Source organism: Gymnoscopelus braueri, assembly GCF_963280865.1.
Source record: "Gymnoscopelus braueri genome assembly, chromosome: 19".
In the NCBI taxonomy this organism is placed as follows: domain Eukaryota; kingdom Metazoa; phylum Chordata; class Actinopteri; order Myctophiformes; family Myctophidae; genus Gymnoscopelus; species Gymnoscopelus braueri.
The window spans coordinates 2177146-2194303 of record NC_137621.1 but is presented as its reverse complement, the minus strand read 5'-3'; positions in this window follow the sequence as shown (position 1 = coordinate 2194303).

Genomic DNA, 17158 nt, shown 5'->3' with positions numbered 1-17158 from the left:
GAGAGAGAGACGGCTGCCGCGCCGAGTTTGGTGACTCGGCGGAAAAGCGTCACCCCGGATGTTTATCTCGTGTGACACATGTCCTTAATGTTGCGTCAGCACACCGTGGTGGTTTCTATTCGCTGCTCGGCACGCACATCCGGTTTAGAGCCCTTCTATTGCATCCGGTCATTTCCATGCTCACATTACAGGCGCGCGCGAGCACAGTTTTTGTATCCGCTGTAGACCGGATATGCACACTGTAGACCGGATATGCACACTGCAAAGCTATTGATCCCAGTTTACATTTCTGGATGGTGAAACTGCAGATGGAATGCATTGAAGAGCAGGGTGTAATAATATATTATCTATATAATACATTATCTATATAATGTATTATATCGATAATGTATTATATCGATAATGTATTATCTATATAATACATGATCTATAATACATTAAATATACATCCATCTCTATATTGCAGGTTCCAGGGGGTCCCCAGCTAAATGACAGTTTAACCGCCTTGGCTTAGTGACACGTTGTGAGCTTGTACATCTGCTATTTTCAAAACATTTAGGAAAAACCTTGAAACGTTTTTAAAAACAAATCTGAATAATTTTCAAAAATGTGAAAGTTAACTTTTAGCCTATTTTATATAAAACTATTTAAGCCATCATTTCCCACTAATAATACCACTATCAGCCACTGTACTATTGTGCTGGTGTGTTCCCAGGCACAAAATATGTTCAGATGGGGGTCCGTGGCAAAAAATATATATATAATATATATATATATACATATATATACACATTTGAAAATTGGCCGATCTACAAGCTCACAATGCTTCGCGGTGCGACACATTGTGAGCTTGTAGATCGGCCATTTTCAAAAGATTTGTATACATTTTTAACTTGTGAAATGGGACATTCTGCACAATGACTGCTTTTACTTTTGGTACATTAAGTACATTTTGATTCTACTTTTTTACTTAAAGTAAAACATTTGAGTAGTACTTTTTCCACCACTGCATACATACATTTTGGGGGTCCTTGACATAAAAATGTTTGAGAACATTAACCGGAACGCTCACCCCAAAACGTGCTCGCCCCCCCAGCGGTAGACCAGACCACTCAGAGATGTGGGTGAGTGCAGGCCCGTGCACAGTGCACACATAGACATCAAAGGGGTGGTGAGCCCCTCATGCCCTTTAACCCGTCTGTACAAAAAAAACTGCCCTCACTCCAGACCATGAATGCAGCATTTACTATAATGGTGAAAGAAATGCAAATTCCCCCCTTTCCTCTCCATGCCCCCCTTTCCTCTCCATGCCCCCCCTTTCCTCTCCATAACCCCCTTTCCTCTCCATGCCCCCCTTTCCTCTCCATGCCCCCCCTTTCCTCTCCATGCCCCGTACCCGAAGGCAGCGTTCAGGAGAATAGATTTTTTCCAAACTCTCTTGAACTTGAACGCAGCATTTGAAGTTGAAAGAATTCTTCCTCTGTGTAGAAATCCACGTCGAGTGTGGATGTGTGATCTTGTAGATCAGGTCTGTGCCCTGCAGGAGTCCAATGTCTCACAATCCACCTATGACTGCACATTATGGTCTGATCTACAATGCCCACAGTGTTGTTCCTCTGTCAGACTCAGATCCACTGATGTTATGTGGACCCGTTATAGGCAAGCTACCATTTAACTGTCTGGAGCGGATACCCTCCTCAAGGTAGCCTACTTCAGCACCTGTTTTAAGGTTAATTCAACAGAGGGGCAGGAAAACGTTTTTAAAAAATGCCTCTCAGATGTAGTGGAGTAGAAGTAAAAGTACTGAAAATTATTGGGAAATACTCCAGTAAAGTAAAAATGCTGCAAAATTATACTTAAGTACAATACTTGAGTAAATGTACTTAGTTACTTTCCACCACTGCTTATTGCCTGAAGTTGAAACCCAGTGAAGGTTCAGTTGGTGGATTTATTTTCCCGATTACTTTATGAATTCTTGAGCTCATAACATGTTCCAATCAGATCAAAGGTAAAGTGGTTTGTAGTTAGTAAATAAAGTAAATAAATAGGAAGTTGGGGTTTGTAGTTGTTGTAGTTTTTACTATTCGGACGCTACCATGCTCTGACAGGAAAGGGCGACCTCTACACCCACACAATTCCATAGGTCACCAATGTTAGTGTAACAGCCAGCGTATTTAGATTGACTTCCTACAGGTCAAACGTGGTCTCACACACACACACACACACACACACACACACACACACACACACACACACACACACACACACACACACACACACACACACACACACACACACACACACACACACACACACACACACACACACATTGATTGATTGATTGATACACACACACACACACATTGATTGATTGATTGATATACTTTTATTTAGTAAGACATGAGAATCACTGTACATGGAAGTACACAATTCACAATACAAGGTCTACTAAACTGGAAGACTCAGTTAAGCACGCAGCTTGTTTAAGATGAGAACCCCATGCACACATCATGATGACATATAAGAGACAGACAGATATACACACTACTAAACAGAATGTCATACAATCAGCCCTCAGGTTACTGGTATGAAGAGAGAAAAAATATATATACAAAAGAGGAAATGAAAGAGGGGGGGGGGGTAGGGGTGGGTAGGTTAAGACTTAGACAGGGGCCATTTTCGAATTGCAGCCTCCTGAAGGTGTATCTTTAGGGCAGTTTTGAAAGTGAGTAGGGTTTTACACTCCTTTACTCCTTTTGGTAGGGCATTCCACATTTTTGATGAATAGCATGAGAACGAGTTCATTCCCTTAGTTGAGCCAAATCTGGGTTGAACATGATTTGTGGAGCTGCAAGAATCTTCAGAGTATTCTTACTGACTAGACGATCAATCCTCCACAAATAGCGTGTTGTTTGGTTGACATTTTTGATCACTTTTTCAGCGTTTTTGTTACCAGAGAGGTTTGCCTCCAAGATGGAGCCCAGGTATGTAATTTCATCTTTTCTTTTGATGACATCATCACCCACTTTGATCGTGAAACTCTCTGCCTTGCTAAGGTTAGGACTGGACCCAAAGAGGATGGATTCAGTTTTACCCAGGTGTAATGAAAGTTTGTTGTCAGAGAGCCAGATGCAGATCTTGTTGAGTTCGGAGCTGAGAGTTTTCTCAACCTGCAGCCTGTCCCTGTCCGAGACTAGCAGGGCCGAGTCATCTGCGAACAGGAACAGTTTGCAGTCGCAGGCTGATGACATATCATTCACATATATCAGGAACAGTAAAGGTCCTAGTATACTTCCTTGAGGAACACCACAAGTCACAGGGAGGGGGGGGGACTGGGTGCCGTTTACTTCCACCACTTGCTCCCTCCCTTCCAGGTAGGATCTCATCCAGTTCACTGACGTATCATCAAAACCTATTGCTTTGAGCTTATTGATCATAATTGGGTGATTAACGGTGTCAAAGGCCTTCTGGAGGTCCAGCATGACCATGCCGCAATATTTGCCCTTGTCGACATCTTGATTGATAGAGTCGTTCAAATAGAGAAGGCATGTGTCAGTGGAGTGGTTTGTTCTGAAACCAGATTGGAATTTGTAGATTAGATTTTTCTCAGCAAGATACTTATCGACCTGTTCATAGACTATTTTTTCCATGACTTTCGAGATGGAGCTAAGAATAGAAATAGGGCGGTAGTTGCCAAGGTCTAATTTGTTTCCTTTTTTGTACAGAGGGGTCACCCTTGCTTTTTTGAAATCGTTAGGGACCCGTCCCTGTATGATGGAGAGGTTTATTATGTGGGTAATGATTGGAGCAATGGAGGCGGCCGAGTCTTTTAGAAATTTGGCGGGGATATTGTCGATCCACACACACACACACACACACACACACACACACACACACACACACACACACACACACAAGACAGACACACACAAGACAGACACACACAAGACAGACACACAAGACAGACAGACAGACAGACAGTCCTAAAGAAGACTTATATGATATTATGATATATATATTAATTTACTAACATTTCTTTGTGTTAGGCTATACCTCTATCTGCTCATGTGACAATGTACCTGCTATGAAATACTACTTGCACGTTGTTTAATAGTTTTGTTTACAACCTTACAGGAAAATACAAATATTGACAACAATTATTATTATTATTATTATTATTATTATTATTATTATTATTATTATTATTATTATTATTTGTAAGCACACATGACTTTCTCTCTGCTACATTTCAAATATAAATACTTGACTCCACTACATTTCTAGGGAGGAATTCTTGGGACCTTAACTTACAAAAAATATATCATGAATTAACCCCTTAACTGTAAGCCCCAGTTCCAAAAAAGAGTGAAAACACTGCAACGCGTTGTGAGCGTAGGTCAGGTTTCTTTCTGACAGCAATGCGTCTGAAGTCTCTCCTCTTCACACTCCACCTCAGCCTGTAGCACCTGACCTTTAACCTTGACCACCTTGCAGTCTTATACAAAGGTTAGAATGTAATGTAGATAGTATGTTATTTAGACAGATGCTAGGTGTTGAACTGGCATCCTATAGTTTCTGTAGTCTTAATGTACAGATTATTATTTTTATATTATACAGTTTAGACTGATGCTAGGTTCTTGGTTTACCTGAGATCCTAGTTTACTGAGTACTGTCTCTCTCTACTGTACATTCTATGTATGTGTTTACCTTGTTTACTGTAAGTCACTCTGGATAAAGAGCGTCTGATAAATGATACATTGTACATTTCTGACAACACTATCATCATCATAACCTTTATTTAAGCTCGGAGTAACAGTTGAGGGCCAGGCCCTCATTTTCAATGTAGCCGAGATACAATACAGAACACAATACTCAACTTCATTCATATACTGTAACAGCAATAATTAAAATACATGAATCAGAAGACAGAAAATACAAAAAAAAACTAAAACTCACAATACGTCGCGATGCGACGCATTGTGAGCTTGTAGATCTGCTATTTTCAAAAAATATAATTATACATTTGAAAACATGAAATGGGACATTCTGCATAATGAGTACTTTTACTTTTGGTACTTTAAGTATATTTTGATGCCAATACTTTTGTACTTTCACTCAAGTAACATTTTGAACACAGGCCTTTTACTTGTAACAGAGAATATTGTGTGGTCTTCGTACTTTTACTTAAGTAAAATATCTGAGTACTTCTTACGCCACAGCATTTAAATACTTGTAAGTATTTCACTTGAGTATATATACTCTGCCCACACCACCCACACTTGTTGTATGGACAGAGTTGTTTTTCTGTTTGGCCGCAGAGTCAGTCACCTCCTCCTCCTGTGATTGGCCGGTCCAGTTCTGCAGGCTGAGATGTGGTTGGCCACAACCGGTAACAACCGGGTCAGAGTCGCACTGGCCAGTCAGCTGCACCGCTGGAGGAAGAGGCAGAAGTACTCTGATTATTATGTTTACTTAAGTAAAAGTATAGCAATAATACCCACCATGTAGAAATACTTACTTTATTTGTTGCAAGTCAAAGTCCTGTATCATGTCCATGTCTGGAACTGTCTGGTTAAGAGTGATTTAGTCTCACACACACACACACACACACACACACACACACACACACACACACACACACACACACACACACACACACACACACACACACACACACACACACATTGAGACACACTGCCACAGAGGAGTGTGGTTGCCTCACACCTGTGTGAACATTATGTTTATGTTTTCTCAGCTTTCAGTATGATCATAAAATGATGATTTAAAAATAAACGTGAAGAAGAAGAAGAAGAAGAAGAATGAGAAGAAGAAGAAGAAGAAGAAGAAGAAGAAGAAGAAGAAACCTGCACACTCATCTGCTCCAATGTAAAAATGTACATTTAATTGGAGCAGATGAGTGTGTTTATTGCGGGTTTATTCCTTTTCTTCAGCCCAGAACCTCAATGAAGTGATATTCTATTCGTTTTCATTAAAAAGAAACGTGCCATTAAAAACACTGAATTATGTAATTTCCTATATATTTAAAGATATAATAAACCGCTAAAACACTGATCATTTAAGAGGCTATGTACAGTATATAAGTAGATGACCGTATAATTTAAGAGGCTATGTACAGTATGTATATAAGTAGATGACCGTATCATTTAAGAGGCTATGTACAGTATGTATATAAGTAGATGACCGTATCATTTAAGAGGCTATCCCCCAGAAGCAAATATTTGAGTTACAAATGTTTGCTTTAAAACAATATATATATATATTTTTCAAAGATTTGCCAAAAAAATTCACAATCTTAAAAACCCCCAAAATGGAGCTTGTAGATATGCTATTGTTTTTGTGGAAGTGGGAATATTTTCTTTGCAGAGTCCTGTGTTAAAAATTTGACTTGAGAGTAAAAGTACAAAAGATTTGACGTCACAAAAGTAAATAGCCGATCTACAAGATCACAGCGCGCTGCAATGTGACGCGTTGTGAGCTTGTACTGTAGATCTGCTATTCTAGAGAGATCTTGAACTTTGGAAAAAAAAATTTGCATTTTTATTTCAACAATGCAAATCTTCTATGGGGGTCCCTGGCAGAAAATAATTTCAGATGGGGGTCCGTGGCCAAATACACTCAAGCTAAATTTCACTTTTATGTATTGCTACTTTTACTTAAGTAAAACAAATCGAGTACTTATGTTTTCCTGTGTCATGTTGTGTACTTGCTGTTGTGTGTCACCTCTGACACACAACAGCAGCAGTTGTCTATGAGAGCAAAGAGTACCCAGGAAAGTAAACCGAGTACATTTACTTTTACTTGAGTTATTTCCATTCCTAGGCCTGTCTGGTGAAAAAAGCTCTCCTTTCAGGATGTTGCTACAGTATGTACAGTATAGGGGCCGGGCATAGCGACATCACAGGGTCGAGACGCCGTTAAATCAGCCCACTTTCGCCGCCATAGTGACTGAGTAGATTGACAGCTGTCACAAGTGCAGTGGTGGAAAGTAACTAAGTACATTTACTTAAGTACTGTACTTAAGTACAATTTTGAGGTATTTGTACTTTACTTGAGTATTTCCAATTTCCAATACTTTTACTTCTACTCCACTACATCTCAGAGGCAAATGTTGTACTTTTACTCCACTACAATTATTTGAAAACTTTAGTTACTAGTTACTTTTCAGATGTAAACTATGATATAATGAAACATACTTTAACCACTTCAGCCCTATTTTATATGCTATTTGAAAATAGCAGATCTACAAGCTCACAACGTGTCGCATCGCGACGCGTTGTGAGCTTGTAGATCGGCTATTTTCAAATATTTAGTACTTTTACTTTTGGTACTTTAAGTACATTTTGATGCCAATACTTTTGTACTTTTACTCAAGTAAATGTTTTATTCTGGACTTTTACTTGTAACAGAGTATTTTTATATTGCAGTATTGGTACTTTTACTTAAGTAAAGAATTTGAGTACTTTTTCCACCACAAGTGTAGAGTAGTGTAGTGTAGTCTGTAGTCCTGTGTTTGTTGTCCAGCAAGTAGACGGTGTACATTATTATCTATCTCTTAACTTGTCTGTTGCTCTAATTTAGCAATGGTACGACAGTGCTGCATTATGGGATGCAATGCCAAGGTTTCAGACGTTAAATTAAAAAAGTTAAATTGCACACATTTCCTCACGGTCACACGGTGACTGAGGAAACAGCCAGGGACTCTTGTCTGTCTGTCAGCAAGTGTTCAGACGTCGGAGATATCAAATAAATGTAGTATGGCTTGGGTGTCAGCTGACGAAATAACATAACCTTCAACAACGATTCCCAAACACATATAAGCTCAAAGAACGAGCATGACAGCACTCAATCAAACATATAAACATCTGTTGGAGGCGAGGGCGAGGCGAGCATCAGCGTTGCCATGTCGGCTTATTATAAGCGACTTTGGGCTTCTTTTTCTGTAAAGTTGCTTGTAAAATTAGTAGTTTTGTGTGGCTTATTTATAAAGTGTACTTGCCTATTTAGGCTTATTTAGGTACTTGCTTATTTAGGCTTTTAAAAAAAATAGTAATAATTTAAACCAGTGGTTCTCAAATCCTTTCATGAAAATGTTGTGTGCCAGGGAGCATTTGTGTTGTTAGAATGTTTTAAAAAATATTCAAAATATTCTTTATTTTATTGCAAGAGTTTTTTTTAATAGCCTATGTACAAGCTCACGTGAGCTTGTAGATCGGCTATTTTCAAGTAGCCGATGTCACTAAGCCACTTCTTTTGGGCTTGTTTTCAGAGACCTGGTTGCTTATTTCTCTCGCAAAATATGGCAACACTGATCGCAGGTCCGTTCAATGAACAATATAAAATTAATAATAATACTTCGCTATAATAATATTATAAATATATATATAAATAATCAGTACTCAAGATGACTATATTTTATTTCGGTTACACAACTAAGCAACAAAACGTTGTTCTTTTCAGGTAAAATGAATGATTGTGACTGACTGGGCACTATGTTACATCTGGTCTAGGGCACAGATGTAATGACTTTTTTCCAGGTAGCGTGCCTTTGCGTCTGCGTTCAGCTTCTCTCTGTAGGATAGGATAGGATAGGATAATTCCTTTTAACAGGTCCGTTCATGAAAGTCCTTGCGGTCTTGTTTCCAATGAGAACCTGTGAGCAATTAGGGGTTAAGAGTCTTGCTCAGGGACAAATTTCATGTCATCGACACATATGCTGGTCTGGCCTGGAATCGAACCTGGGGCAACCAGGGCCTCTGGCTCCCTAGGCGGGCTCACTAACCACTCAGCTATGGCCGCCCCTCATACCATACCTGTATGGTATCTCTCTGTCACGCATTGCCCGGTCCATCTTCTGTCCTTTACCAATAAATTCGCTGTAGTTCAGGACACGTCGTGACTCGTGGGTAACTGTCAATGTTGTTGATACGAGCTGTTGTTATGGAGCTCACCTAATATGGCCACCGGAACTACTTCAGCCTAAGCTTGGCCACGCCTTTTGCCCGGCCCATATATAGCAACATACATTTGTTGTAATGTTTTGTTGACTATGTTTGAATAAATATTTGAAGTTTTTCAGAAAACTTAGGTCAGGATTTAGAATCGACCTCAGGTCTAAATGGGTTAAGTAAAAGTATCAATACTGCAAGATAGAAGTACTCTGTTACATTCATTAAAAATGTACGTGAGTAAAAGTACAAAAGTATTGATATTAAAAAGTATAAGATTATTACCTTCCAAGATTGTTATCAAATGGATAAATAGTAGAAAACATCGTTTTTTTCCTTGTTGTCTACTGAGAGCTTATCAAGTAACAGAGGTGACTCCTGTCATATAAGTCTGAACGCACAGCATGTAGGTCAGGCATTGTCTTTCAGGTCACATGGTACGGTTATGGCCCTTTTTTTTTCTTTTACAACTTTACAAAGAACCCAAAAACCTTCCACAGACACTTCTGTGATGGTTCTATTATTATAGCACAATTTTGAAAGCTTTGACAAATCTACTAGTACCTTTTTCAACCACTGCTAGTGTGTGAGCAGTGATGATACTTTGTGTCCACTGCTAGTGTGTGAGCAGTGGTGATACTTTGTGTCCACTGCTAGTGTGTGAGCAGTGATGATACTTTGTGTCCACTGCTAGTGTGTGAGCAGTGATGACACTTTGTGTCCACTGCTAGTGTGTGAGCAGTGGTGACACTTTGTGTCCACTGCTAGTGTGTGAGCAGTGGTGACACTTTGTGTCCACTGCTAGTGTGTGAGCAGTGGTGATACTTTGTGTCCACTGCTAGTGTGTGAGCAGTGGTGATACTTTGTGTCCACTGCTAGTGTGTGAGCAGTGGTGATACTTTGTGTCCACTGCTAGTGTGTGAGCAGTGATGATACTTTGTGTCCACTGCTAGTGTGTGAGCAGTGATGACACTTTGTGTCCACTGCTAGTGTGTGAGCAGTGGTGACACTTTGTGTCCACTGCTAGTGTGTGAGCAGTGGTGATACTTTGTGTCCACTGCTAGTGTGTGAGCAGTGGTGATACTTTGTGTCCACTGCTAGTGTGTGAGCAGTGGTGATACTTTGTGTCCACTGCTAGTGTGTGAGCAGTGGTGATACTTTGTGTCCACTGCTAGTGTGTGAGCAGTGATGATACTTTGTGTCCACTGCTAGTGTGTGAGCAGTGATGACACTTTGTGTCCACTGCTAGTGTGTGAGCAGTGGTGACACTTTGTGTCCACTGCTAGTGTGTGAGCAGTGGTGACACTTTGTGTCCACTGCTAGTGTGTGAGCAGTGGTGACACTTTGTGTCCACTGCTAGTGTGTGAGCAGTGATGATACTTTGTGTCCACTGCTAGTGTGTGAGCAGTGATGATACTTTGTGTCCACTGCTAGTGTGTGAGCAGTGATGACACTTTGTGTCCACTGCTAGTGTGTGAGCAGTGATGATACTTTGTGTCCACTGCTAGTGTGTGAGCAGAGATGACACTTTGTGTCCACTGCTAGTGTGTGAGCAGTGGTGATACTTTGTGTCCACTGCTAGTGTGTGAGCAGTGATGACACTTTGTGTCCACTGCTAGTGTGTGAGCAGTGGTGACACTTTGTGTCCACTGCTAGTGTGTGAGCAGTGGTGACACTTTGTGTCCACTGCTAGTGTGTGAGCAGTGGTGATACTTTGTGTCCAGTTGGCAGATAAAGCTGCTGAATGCAGGAGGACATTGACTGTATTCGTTAAATTTCCCAATGGAACTGCGTGCCAGCTGGCAGCAGTGTTAATTTTGACAGCAAATTATATTATTTTTCGACTAAATCCACAGTTGATTTTGTCGACTAAAATGTATTGTGGTGGTGCCTTGATGGCGTCGTAATGGCTGCTTTTACACTTGGTTGCATAGAGAAAATAGCAGATCTACAAGCTCACAACGCGCCGCGCTGCGACGCGTTGTGAGCTTGTAGATCTGCTATTTTCAGAGTGCAACAGCCGAGTGCAACCAAGCATAAAATGACTCGTCTTTTAGTTCTACTGGATCTCTTCTCCTCTAGTCTTAGTTCTGCTGGATCTCTTCTCCACTAGTCTTAGTTCTGCTGGATCTCTTCTCCACTAGTCTTAGTTCTACTGGATCTCTTCTCCTCTAGTCTTAGTTCTGCTGGATCTCTTCTCCTCTAGTCTTAGTTCTGCTGGATCTCTTCTCCTCTAGTCTTAGTTCTGCTGGATCTCTTCTCCACTAGTCTTAGTTCTACTGGATCTCTTCTCCACTAGTCTTAGTTCTACTGGATCTCTTCTCCTCTAGTCTTAGTTCTACTGGATCTCTTCTCCACTAGTCTTAGTTCTACTGGATCTCTTCTCCTCTAGTCTTAGTTCTACTGGATCTCTTCTCCACTAGTCTTAGTTCTACTGGATCTCTTCTCCTCTAGTCTTAGTTCTACTGGATCTCTTCTCCACTAGTCTTAGTTCTACTGGATCTCTTCTCCTCTAGTCTTAGTTCTGCTGGATCTCTTCTCCACTAGTCTTAGTTCTACTGGATCTCTTCTCCTCTAGTCTTAGTTCTACTGGATCTCTTCTCCACTAGTCTTAGTTCTACTGGATCTCTTCTCCACTAGTCTTAGTTCTACTGGATCTCTTCTCCACTAGTCTTAGTTCTACTGGATCTCTTCTCCACTAGTCTTAGTTCTACTGGATCTCTTCTCCTCTAGTCTTAGTTCTACTGGATCTCTTCTCCTCTAGTCTTAGTTCTGCTGGATCTCTTCTCCACTAGTATTAGTTCTACTGGATCTCTTCTCCACTAGTCTTAGTTCTACTGGATCTCTTCTCCACTAGTCTTAGTTCTACTGGATCTCTTCTCCACTAGTCGCTCCCTAACATTCTAGTCTAGTTTTTATTTGTCGGGGGCATAGCGGCTGCTAGAAAAAAACAATTAAGCTGCTAGACAAAACACAATAAAAAGACAAAAGTCAGTGTGTTCTGTATGGGATGCTTTCAGCATCTCTGCTGAAGTGCATTTAATGACAGTGATCAAAGCTACTGAAGCAAAAAAAAAAAAATGGTTTGATCGTTATTTACAAAATCATGCTGTTTGGTGTGCATGGGTAGGTGTGGGAAAAGGCATGTCAAACAGCTCCATTCATGAGATATACAGCGTCCAATATACAACATGTGGAGAACATGAGGAGGAATGTGGCCGTCAATCCGACCTGCTCCATTCCTCTGGACTTGCATCTGATCCTTGCCTTCTCGCTCGGAGGCGGGACTAAGGCGCGAGTGGAGGACGCACATGTGGAAGTTGGAGTGTTGGAATTTGGCTACACATACACTCATAAAAACAAACAACCTCAGGGTTGTAACATTAGGAAGATCAACAAGCATCGACTTCACTGATTGGCTGATGAAACCCATTAGGCTTTGTGGATTGGCCAAGCTTTTTGTGACGTTTGTCCTGTGTCATATAGTAAGTGTTTGTGTATGGACTGCACACCTTTATAGGACAAGACTTTGTTGCTCGGCGTATGAAATGTTGCACATCACAGCGCGTCTCACAGGAGGTCCACGCACCGACTATGCCACTTCCGTGGCGGTGGGGAGCGAGGTGTACGCCTTTGGAGATCTCTGTTTCCGGGAGATCTCCAGGGACCAGATAGAGGTGCATGTTTTCAACACAGTCTCTTTGCGCTGGAGGAAGTTGCCTCTTGTGACAACTGAACGAGGAGAGCGCCCCCCTGAGGTTCCCTCTGAGTGCTTCTGCCACACAGCTGTGCTAATAGAAGGTATCGTCTACATCTGGGGAGGGGCTAATAAGAGAATGAATGAGTACTATGACGTGCTTTATGCGTTTGATGTGGACGCCCACAGCTGGTTCAGGCCCGAGGTATCAGGGTCTCTTCCATCTGAGAGGATGTGTCACTCAGCCTGTGTCTTGGAGAAGGTCATGTATGTCTTTGGAGGAGTTAAGTGGTTCGATGATACACACTCGTTCGATGAGCATAGTCTCTCAAAAGACATCTTCAAGTTGGACACCACCACAATGGTCTGGTCTTCAATTAAACTCAGAGGCACTCCGCCACCTCCGTCAATACAACACTCTGCCACCATCATCGGGACAAAGATGTTTGTATTTGGTGGTATAGGGGGTCAAAGCCTCTGCAACGACCTCAGTGTTTTTGACCTTGAGACCAACTGCTGGACGAGGATTCCTTCTGCAGACCTCCGTCCAAGCCTCGAGGCTATTCCCTCAGCCTTTGCCCACAATGGAGAGCTGTACTTGCTTAACACCAATGATCTGTGGAAATGCAATCCAGAGATCTCCTCCTGGAAGAAGGTTGAGCCAAAGGGGAGGACACTGTGTTGGATGGATGGGATGTGCTGTTGCAAGGTGGGAGATCGTATCATCCTCTTTGGAGGATTTAACAGACCCAGCATCCTGTATATCCTGGACTTAAGTCCTAGTTTGAAGACGTTATGCAAGCTAGCAGTTATTCAGTTCAGCCTGGAGCAGTCAGGACTCCCACAGGATATCAGGTGGGAACTGGCAAACATGACAACCGACAGCAACCGATAAGAGTTCCAGGCTATGGTCGAGCCCCTGCTCGACCATAGTGAGCCATAGCGAGCCATACCGAGACCACTTCAGTCTGCCGCCTCGGGCGACTGGTTGCCTGAACTCCCCACTGACGTTAGCACAGCGGAGTCACTGCCCGTCTTTCACCGCAGGCTGAAACCCCACCTCTTCAGGAAACACTACCCTGACCCTTCCTCTTAGCCTTGCCTACTTGTTGTCAATTAGTTGTACGAGCTCTTGTTTTATTGGATCTTGTTTAGTTGATACACTTATTTGTTTGTTGAAAAAGCATATATGCTGAGCGGGCCTGAACTCGGGTCTGAGGGGGAGACAGAGGTTAATGACATTTGTGCCGGGCATCGGATAATGTTTATGCCGGGTTTATGCAGAATGTAGAATGCTGGAGGATTGGATTTGTTTTCTCCATCAAAGTTAATGTTTTTATTTGGTTTTGTGAGCAGTGTTACACAACGGTATTCAATCATAAATGCTACAGTACTAGTGATCTTGTGAATACCCAGAGGTGTCTGGTTTGAATATTACGCTTTTAAATGAATCTTTACAACTCTGTTTCCCACAGGAGGGTTCCTGTGGTAAAGACAGAGACATTCCCACTTATACATGTTCAGCCTCTGTTTTGTCAATTATGTTTTGTTTTTCCTGTTCACATATTTATTATTTTCTGATTGTCACACATTCTCATGGTTCTACACATTACCATGGTTTTATGTTGCACTATATTCATCAGGACCTTTTCTTACCGATATCACCATTACCTTAGTTACAGCCTCATGGTCAGCACCAGTGGTGGAAAAGGTACTCAAATGTTTTACTTAAGTAAAAGTACCAATACTGCAATATAGAAGTACTCTGTTACAAGTAAAAGTCCGGAATTCAAAATTTACTTGAGTAAAAGTACAAAAGTATTGGTATCCAAATGTACTTAAAGTACCAAAAATAAAAGTACTGAAATGTTTGAAAATAACAGATCCACAAGCTCACAATGTGTCGCAGTGCGACGCGTTGTGAGCTTGTAGATCTGCTAATTTCAAATAGCCTAGGTATACAATAGGGCTAAAGTGGTTAATGTATGTTTTATAATGTAATCATTTATATCTGCAAAGTAACTAGTAACTAAAGTTTTCAAATAATTGTAGTGGAGTAAAAGTACAATATTTGCCTCTGAGATGTAGTGGAGCTATAGAAGTATAGACAATTTGAAATACTCCAGTAAAGTACCTCAAAATTGTAAGTACAGTACTTGAGTAAATGCACTTAGTTATTTTACACCACCGTTAAAGAGTGATTAAACCCCTTTGTGTGACTTGTTGTAATTGACAGCCTGGAACCTGCTGTTTGGACGCCATCTAGTGGCCATCAGCAGACACTACATGAGGATATCATGGACGCGTTAAAGTCAATCATTTCATTTTAAACACTAGATCATGGGTCTTCAACAGGGGGTCCGGGACCCCTAGCGGGTCCTCAGAGTTACTACAGGGGGTCCGCCAATTCTTTGTGTGATCAGAATATACATTTCTTTGTTTAGTTTAATAGCAGATCTACAAGCTCACAATGTGTTGCCCTGCGACACATTGTGAGCTTGTAGATCTGCTATTTTCAAATGGCCGAAATATATATAGGGCTGAAGTGCTTAGTATGTTTTGTAATAATAATGGTAATCTTACCTTAGAAGAAGCTTCACGGGCGACAGGCCATTGATAATGCAAAAATGGAAAAGCGGGCCTCTATAATGAAGTTCTTAAGATCCCAAGACCGGTTTTGTTTAGTTTATTTCAGACATGTTTCAAATATGGTATTATCCCTTCCCTTTGGTATAAGTCTATCATTAAACCGATTCCTAAGTCAGCTAAGAATGACCCAAGGTTCCCTCTAAATTATAGGGGCATTAGCCTCATGAGTACGGTTTACAAACTATATTCAAGTGTCCTGAACAGCAGGCTCTCTTATTATTTGGAGGTATCTGATACACTGGCTGATGAGCAGAATGGATTCAGGAAGCACAGGGCCTGTATTGATCACATCTATACTGTAACCACAGTGATTAGAGCAAGAATTGAAGAGGGAAAATCTATACGTATGCATGTTTTATAGACTTTCAGAAGGCTTTTGATTGGGTTAATAGAGATTTGCTTTTCTTTAAACTACTCCAGAGTGGTGTTGATGGTAGATTTTACAAAGCTATTAAAGCATTATATCAGGTTCCTGTAGCATCTGTTCAAGTGAATGATTTTTACTACTGATTGGGTTTCAACACCATTTGGAGTGAAGCAGGGAGATGTTTTATCTCCCTCTTTATTCGCTATTTTTGTTAATGATCTAGTCCAGGAGATCAAAAACTCAGGCTTAGGGGTAATGTTGGATGATATTGTTGTAAGCTGTTTACTTTATCCGGATGACATAGTCCTTCTGTCAGAGTCCGGAGATGCTCTACAGAAGATGCTGAATATTGTTCAATTCTGGTGCTCAAAATGGAGGCTTATGATCAACCAGAGTAAAACTCAGATCATGCACTTTTAAAAAAAAGGTACAGTAAGATCTTCTCCGATTTTCTCATTTGGTACCCTGTCTCTGGACTATGCTGATGCATATAAGTACTTATTTACGCTAGATGAATTTATGTCTTATGATTTGGAATTGGAATTTTGGCAGACTCCGCGGGTAGAGCTGTTGGGTCAATTATTAGTAAAATGAAAATTTGTGAAGATATTGGTTATTCCACATAATCACAGCTCTATGATGCATGTGTTTGTCCTATTCGTGTTTATGCAGCTGGTGTTTGGGGTTTTAAGGATGTCAAAAAAGTCAATTCTATCCAGAGAGCCATAAGGTGTTTCCTTGGGGTACATGCATTTGCCCCTTCTCTTGCAATCCAGGGAGATATGGGTTGGGAACCGATGGAGATTAGGCAAAAGGGAGAAGTTATACGGTTGTGGAAACGTCTCATTAATCTGCCAGAGGGTAGGCTAACAAAAAAGGTCTTCAACTGGGCTAAGGCTCACAATGACCCCTGGATAAAGGAAGTTCTCTCGATTCTCAGAGAGGCAGATTTGGCTTATATTTTTCATATGCTTCGTTGTAACATTAACCTGTTGAAAGAAAAAATATTTTGTAATTACAAAGATAAATGGTCAAACGACATATGGTCTAAGCCAAAACTTAGATCATATGTCCAGATTAATCAGTGTTTTGTCAAAGTCCTATGTCAAATACTTTTTAACCAGAAACCAGCGGTCATTGTGTGCTCAGCTGAGAGCTGGTATCCTGCCTCTTGCTATTGAGGTAGGTCGGTTCTCAGCTGTGCCAGAAGAGAATAGGATATGCAATGTATGTGACCTGAAAGATGTCGAAAATTAATTCCATTTTATGTTTTATTGTACTCTGTATGACGATTTGAGGGTTGCTTTATTTGATGTAATGCAAAAACAAAAACCTGATCTATTCTGGCAAGATGACGGACAGAAGTTGGAGTGGTTGTTTAATTATGAGGTATTTAAGACAGACGGCACATTTTGTTTCTAGTGCTTGGAGTAGAAGACAATCTCATCTCTTCAAATAGGTTCTTGTCCGGTCCTCTGT